The following is an 8,108-nucleotide window of genomic DNA, read 5'->3' on the forward strand; positions in this document are numbered from 1 at the left end:
TTGCAGTGTTGGTGGTATGCATTTTTTAGGCATAGATTGGCGACTGATTTTTTTAATATATATTTTTTTCAAGCTGTGCAGATCTCATCAGTTGTTCCTTGAGGAATGTATGACCCTGCACGTCTGTTCGCTACTAGAACAGATACGAACTAAGGTTAGGGCTTACCGTTTCTATCCAACTCGATAGTTAATTGGATTTTTTTTTATCTTGAATTTTGTGGCAATTGTTATATTGTTTTGTCTGTGGCCTCAGTCATTCAACTTGAAGCCTGCTGCAGCGACAAGGCCCAGCATTCCAGGTCCTACTCCTAAAACTAACTTGAAGGTTGCTGCAATATTGGAGAAAGCAAATGCAATTCGTCAGGTTCTCTCTCTCTCACTCTTCCTCTCTCTCTGCCTTCCTCTTTCTCCTAGTTGTAAACTAAGGAATAAAATAGAAAATTTAGATACATTTAAAGATTAACAAAATGGAAGATATCAGAAAAGCATATATAAAAAATTTGGTGAAAAAAGATTTAATTTCATACTATTTTTTCAATCTCATTCGTCTTGGTGAAAAAAGAGAAACTGTATTTGACTATAAGATACTTGATGTTGGATTTTGGTGTAAATGTATTCTTTTTTTGAGATATAAGATAGATCACGCTCCCAGTTTTTTTTTACTAATGAGCACACTTTGTCCATGAAAATGGAACTTTTTGTTGAATTTTCTCATAGCATGAACGGGAATTGGTTATCTTTCTTGCTTTTCTTTTTTAGCATAACGGTAGCTTATGGTGCTTTTTTCTTAAATATATCAATTCTACTAATTATATTTATATACCAATTCTACTAATATATCAATTCTAGCTTATGGTGCTTCTTATGGTGCTCCTTCATACTACATTATAGACCCAAGGTACCTAATCTTCTTAGAAGCCCCAACTTCCTATGGTGCTCCTTTGTCGTTTTCTTTTCTTTTTTTTTTCCTTACAGCTACTCTACTCTTTTTTCCCCTCCCCTGAAGCGTCAGTGTTCTGACATAAAAAAATGTCAATTTTTGACACTCCAAGCCTTTTTGACGTCGTTTTTATTTTATTTTATTTTTCAAAGATGAAAAATAGGAAAAATCGTAAAAAATAGAATATTCATCAAATAATAGTGCCGCTTGTTGGATTAATTCCTAAAAATCATATATTAATTTTAGAATGTGAAACATAAATAAAAATGTTAATTTTTAACTCATCTTGACCACTTGGCGCCCCACTGCGCAGGCCGAGTGTTTTTTGGTAGCGTTTTCTTTTCTCATAATTCGAAGTCATTTTTTGCAAGCACACTCAGAATAATGTAAGGATCGTGTCTGCAAAATTTCAGAATGTTTTGACATCGTTTTTATTTTATTTTATTTTTCAAAGACAAAAAATAGTGAAAATCATTAAAAATAGAATATCAAGCAAAAAATGGTACCGTTTGTTGCATTAATTCCTAAAAATCATGTATTAATTTTAGAACGCAAAAGATAAAAAAAAAGTTAATTTTTGACCTATCTCGGCCACTTGGCGCCTCACTGTACGGGTTGGGGGCTTTTTGGCAGCGTTTTCTTTTTTCATAATTCCATTCCATTTTTTGTAGGCATGCTCAAAATAATGTAAGGATCGTGTCTGAAAAATTTGAGAACTTTTTGACGTCGTTTTTATTTTATTTTATTTTTTAAAGATGAAAAATAGGAAAAATCATAAAAAATAGAATATTCATCAAAAAATAGTGCCGCTTGTTGCATTAATTCCTAAAAATCATATATTATTTTTAGAATGTGAAACAAATAAAAATGTTAATTTTTGACTCATCCTGACCCCTAGGCGCCCCACTGCACAAGCCGGGTGCTTTTTGGCAGCATTTTCTTTTTTCATACTTCGAGGTTATTTTTTGCAGGCATGCTCAGAAAAATGTAAGGATCGTGTCTGTAAAATTTTAGAACTTTTTGATGTTTTTATTTTATTTTATTTTTCAAAGATGAAAAATAGGGAAAATCAGAAAAAAAGAAAAAAAGAATATTCATCAAAAGATGGTGCCGCTTGTTGCATTAATTCTTAAAAGTCGTGTATTAGTTTTAGAACGCAAAAGATAAATAAAAATTTGAATTTTTGACCCATCTCATCCCCTGGGCGCCCTACTATGCTAGCGAGACTTTTTGGCATTGTTTTCTTTTTTCATAATTTGATGTTATTTTTTACACTCATTCTCAAAATAATGTAAGGACCGTGTCTGTAAAATTTCAGAACTTTTTTACGTCGTTTTTATTTTATTTAATTTTTCAAAGACGAAAAATAGGAAAAATCATAAAAAGTAGAATATTCATCAAACAATGCTTCCACTTGTTGCATTAATTACTAAAAAACATATATTAATTTTAGAATGTAAAACTTAAATAGAAATGTTAATTTTTAACTCATCCCAGCCACATGTAGCACCACTGCGCGGGCCGGGTGTTTTTTGTTAGCGTTTTATTTTTTCATAATTTGATGTCATTTTCTGCAGGCATGCTCTGTAAGGATCGTGTCTGTAAAATTTCAAAATGTTTTACATCATTATTTTATTTTATTTTTCAAAGATGAAAAATAAAGAAAATCATAAAAAATAGAATATTCATAAAAAAACGGTGCCGATTGTTGCATTAATTCCTAAAAATCATGTGTTAATTTTAGAATGTAAAAGATAAAAAAATGTGAATTTTTGACTCATCCTAGACACTTGTCGCCCCACTACGTGGGCCGAGGGCTTTTTGACAGAGTTTTCTTTTTTCATAATTCGATTCCATTTTTTGCAGGCATGCTCATAATAATGTAGGGATCATGTCTATAAAATTTCAGAACTTTTTGACGTCGTGTTTATTTTATTTTATTTTACAAAGACGAAAAATATGGAAAATCATAAAAAATAGAATATTTATCAAAAAAATGATGCTGCTTGCTGCATTAATTCCTAAAAATCATATATTAATTTTTAAATGTGAAACATAAATAAAAATGTTAATTTTTGATTCATCCCGGCCTCTGCGTAAGCCGGGTGCTTTTTGGCAACGTTTCTTTCTTCATAATTCGTGGCTATTTTTTGCAGGCATACTCAGAAAAATGTAAGGAATGTGTCTGCAAGATTCCAGAACTTTTTGACGTGATTTTTATTTTATTTTATTTATCAAAGACGAAAAATATGGAAAATCAGAAAAAATAGAATATTCATCAAAAGATGGTGCCGCTTGTTTCATTAATTCTTAAAAGTCGTGTATTAGTTTTAGAATGCAAAAGATAAATAAAAATGTGAATTTTTGACCCATCTCATCCCCTGGGTGCCCCACTGCGCTAGCGAGACTTTTTGGCATCGTTTTCTTTTTTCATAATTTGATGCCATTTTTTACACGCATTCTCATAATAATGTAAGGACCGTTGTCTGTAAAATTTCAGAACTTTTTGACGTCGTTTTTATTTTATTTAATTTTTCAAAGACGAAAAATAGGGAAAATCATAAAAAGTAGAATATTCATCAAACAATGCAGCCGCTTGTTGCATTAATTACTAAAAAACATATATTATTTTTAGAATGTGAAACTTAAATAGAAATGTTAATTTTTAACTCATCCCAGCCACATGTAGCCTCACTGCGCGGGCGGGGTGTTTTTTGTTAGTGTTTTATTTTTTCATAATTTGATGTCATTTTCTGTAGGCATGCTCTGTAAGGATCGTGTCTGTAAAATTTCAAAATGTTTTGACATCGTTTATTTTATTTTATTTTTCAAAGACAAAAAATAAAGAAAATCATAAAAAATAGAATATTCATCAAAAAATGGTGCCGATTGTTGCATTAATTCCTAAAAATCATGTGTTAATTTTAGAATGTAAAAGATAAAAAAAAATGTGAATTTTTGACCCATCCCAGACACTTGTCACCCCACTACGTGGGCCGAGGGCTTTTTGACAGCGTTTTCTTTTTTCATAATTCGATTCCATTTTTTGCAGGCATGCTCATAATAATGTAGGGACCGTGTCTGTAAAATTTCAGAACTTTTTGACGTCGTGTTTATTTTATTTTATTTTATTTTATTTTTTAAAGACGAAAAATATGGAAAATCATAAAAAATAGAATATTTATCAAAAAATGGTGCTGCTTGCTGCATTAATTCCTAAAAGTCATATATTAATTTTTAAATTTGAAACATAAATAAAAATGTTAATTTTTGACTCATCCTTGCCTCTGGGAGCCCCACTGCGCAAGCCGGGTGCTTTTTGGCAGCGTTTTCTTTCTTCATAATTCGTGGCTTTTTTTTTTTACAGGCATGTTCAGAAAAATGTAAGGAACATATCTGCAAGATTTCAGAACTTTTTGACGTCATTTTTATTTTATTTTATTTATCAAAGACAAAAAATTTGGAAAATCAGAAAAAATAGAATATTTATCAAAAAATTGTGCCGCTTATTGCATTAAATCTTAAAAATTGTGTATTAGTTTTAGAATGCAAAAGATAAATAAAAATGTAAATTTTTGACCCATCTCATCCCCTGGGTGCCCCACAGCACTAGCTAGAGACTTTTTGGCAGCGTTCTCTTTTTTCATAATGTGATGACATTTTTTACATGCATGCTCAGAATAATGTAAGGATCGTGTCGGCAAAATTTCAAAACTTTTTGATCTCATTTTTATTTTATTTTATTTTTCAAACACGAAAAATAGGGAAAATCATAAAAAAATAGAATATCCATCAAACAATGGTGCCGCTTGTTGCATTAATTCCTAAAAATCATATATTAATTTTAGAATGTGAAACATAAATAAGTATGTTAATTTTTAACTCATCCCGGCCACATGTCGCCCCTCTGCGCGGGCCGGGTGCTTTTTTGCAGCGTTTTTTTTTTCACAATTCGAGCTCATTTTTTGGAGGCATGCTCAGAATAATGTAAGGGTCGTGTTTGCAGAATTTCAGGATGTTTTGACATCATTTTTATTTTATTTTTTAAAGAGGAAAAATGGAGAAAATCATAAAAAATAGAATATTCATAAAAAAAAAATGGTGCCCCTTGTTGCATTAATTTCTAAAAATCATGTATTAATTTTAGAACATAAAGATTAAAAAAATGTGAATTTTTGACCAATCTCGGCCAGTTGGCACCGCACTGCGCAGGTCAAGTGCTCTTTGGTAGCGTTTTCTTTTTTCATAATTCAATTCCATTTTTGGCAGTAAGCTTAGAATAATGTAAGGATCATGTCTGCGAAATTTAAGAACTTTGTGACGTCATTTTTATTTTATTTTATTTTTCAAAGACGAAAAATATAGAAAATTATAAAAAATATAATATTCATAAAAAAGTGGTGTCGCTTCTTGCATTAATTCTTAAAATCATATATTCATGTTAGAATGTGAAACAAAAAAACAAATGTTAAATTTTTGACTCATCCTGGCCCCTGAGCGCCCCACTTCGCGGGTCGAGTGCTTTTTGGTATTGTTTTCTTTTTTGATAATTTGAGGCCATTTTTTGTAAGTATGCTCAGAAAAATGTACGGATTGTGTTTGTAAAATGATAGAATTTTTTGACATCATTTTTATTTTATTTTATTTTTTAAAGACGAAAAATAGGAAAAATCATAAAAAATAGAATATTCATAAAAAAATGGTGTCGTGTGTTGCATTAATTCCTAAAAATCATATATTAATTTTAGAATGTGAAACATAAGTCAAAATGTTAATTTTTGACTCATCCTGGCCCCTGAGCATGCCACTGCGCGGGCGTGGTGCTTTTTGGCAGCGTTTCTTTTTTCATAATTCGAGCCCATTTTTTGCGGGCATGCTCAGAATAATGTAAGTATCTTGTCTGTAAAATTTCAGAATGTTTTGACATCATTTTTTTATTTTATTTTTGAAAGACGAAAAATGGAGAAAATTATAAAAAATAGAATCTTTTGTCATTTTGTCGAAACCACGTCATTTTTCTCATCATTAGAAAAAGGACATATCGTTTCACTCTTGAAAGTATTTTTTTGATTTTGTCAAAATGACATGTGATTTTACTGGTGAAAGTTTTTTTTTTGTCTTTTTAAAACGACGTTTTGACGCAATAATGAAAATCGCATGTCGTTTTTTTGTGAAATTTTTTGTCAAAATGACATGTCGTTTTGTAGGTTTTTTTTTTCTTTTTTTGTCAAAACGCCATGTCATTTTGTAGGTGATCGTGGTTTTATGGAAAATGACGTCGTTTCTCGTTATAAAAAAATGACATGTCGTTCGTTCGTGAAAGGTTTTTGTTTTTTTGGTCAAAACGTCGTTTTGAGTCATTAATAAAAAAATGACATGTCGTAAAAATCTTTTTCTTTTTCACAAAACGAGGTCATTTTCCCGGATCAGAAAAATGACATGTCATTTTGTTTGTGGATTTTTTTCGTTCCAGACAAAACGACATGTCATTTTGTGTGTGAATTTTTTTGACATGTCATTTTGTTTATGAATTTTTTTTGTCATTTTGTCTCTTTTTTGGGCACACTAATCGTGTCTATAACATTTCATGACATCATTTTTATTATATTTTCTTTTATTTTTTAAATGTAAAAAATATAGAAAATGATAAAAAATAGAATATTCATCAAAAAATAGTGCCGCTTGTTGCATTAATTCTTAAACATTGTGTATTAGTTTTAGAATGCAAAAGATAAATAAAAAATTGAATTTTTGACCCATCTCAGCCCCTTGGCGACCCACTGCGCTAGCAGAAGACTTTTTGGCTGCGTTTTTTTTTTTTCATAATTTGATGCCATTTTTCGTACGCATGCTTAGAATAATGTAAGGATCGTGTCTGTAAAATTTCAGAACTTTTTGATGTCATTTTTATTTTCTTTTCTTTTTTAAAGATGAAAAACAGGGAAAACCATAAAAAATAGAATATTCATCAAAAAATGGTGCCGATTGTTGCATTAATTCCTAAAAATCATATATTAATTTTAGAATGTGAAACATAAATAAAAATGTTAATTTTTAACTCATCCCGGCCACTTGGCGCCCCACTGCGCGGGCTGAGTGCTTTTGGGTAGCGTTTTCTTTTTTCATAATTTGAGGTCATTCTTTGTAGGAATGCTCAAAATAACGTAAGCATCGTGTTTGTAAAATTGTAAAATGTTTTGACATCATTTTTATTTTATTTTATTTTTCAAAGACGAAAAATAGAGAAAATAAAAAAAATAGAATATTCATCAAAAAATGGTGCCATTTGTTGTATTGATACCTAAAAAGTATGTATTAATTTTAAAACGCAAAATATATAAAAAATGTGAATTTTTGACCGATCCCAGCCACTTGGCGCCCCCCTACACGGGCATGGGGTTTTTTGGCAGCGTCATCTTTTTTCATAATTCAATTCCATTTTTGGCAGGCATGTTCAGAATAATGTAAGGATCGTATCTGAAAAATTTCAGAACTTTTTGACGTCGTTTTTATTTTATTTTATTTTTCAAATACGAAAATAAGGAAAATCATAAAAAATAGATTATTCATCAAAAAATGGTGCCGCTTGTTGCATTAATTCCTATAAATCATATATTAATTTTAGAATGTGAAACATAAATAATAATGATAATTTTTTACTCATCCTGGCCCCTGAGTGCCCCACTGCGCGGTCAGGGTGCTTTTTGACAGCGTTTCTTTTTTCATAATTCGAGGTCATTTTTTGTAGGCATGCTCAAAATAATATAAGTATCGTGTCTGTAAAATTTGAGAATGTTTTGACATCATTTTTGTTTTTTTTTATTTTTCAAAGACAAAAAATAGAGAAAATCATAAACAATAGAATTTTTTTATCGTTTTGTCAAAACGACGTTGTTTTTGTCATCATGAGAAAAATGACATATCGTTTCGCTCTTGAAAGTCTTTTTTCTTTTTTTCAAAACGACGTCGATTTCTAGCATCGAAAAAAATGACATGTCATTTTACTGGTGAGTTTTTTTTTATCTTTTTTAAAACGATGTCATTTTGACACATCGATAAAAATGACATGTCGTTCTGTAGGTTTTTTTTTTTGTTTTTTTTGTCAAAATGACATATCAATTTTTAGGTGATCGTGGTTTTATGGAAAACGATGTTGTTTCTCGTCATA

This window comes from Morus notabilis, unplaced genomic scaffold (genome assembly GCF_000414095.1).
Source record: "Morus notabilis unplaced genomic scaffold, ASM41409v2 Scaffold375, whole genome shotgun sequence".
In the NCBI taxonomy this organism is placed as follows: domain Eukaryota; kingdom Viridiplantae; phylum Streptophyta; class Magnoliopsida; order Rosales; family Moraceae; genus Morus; species Morus notabilis.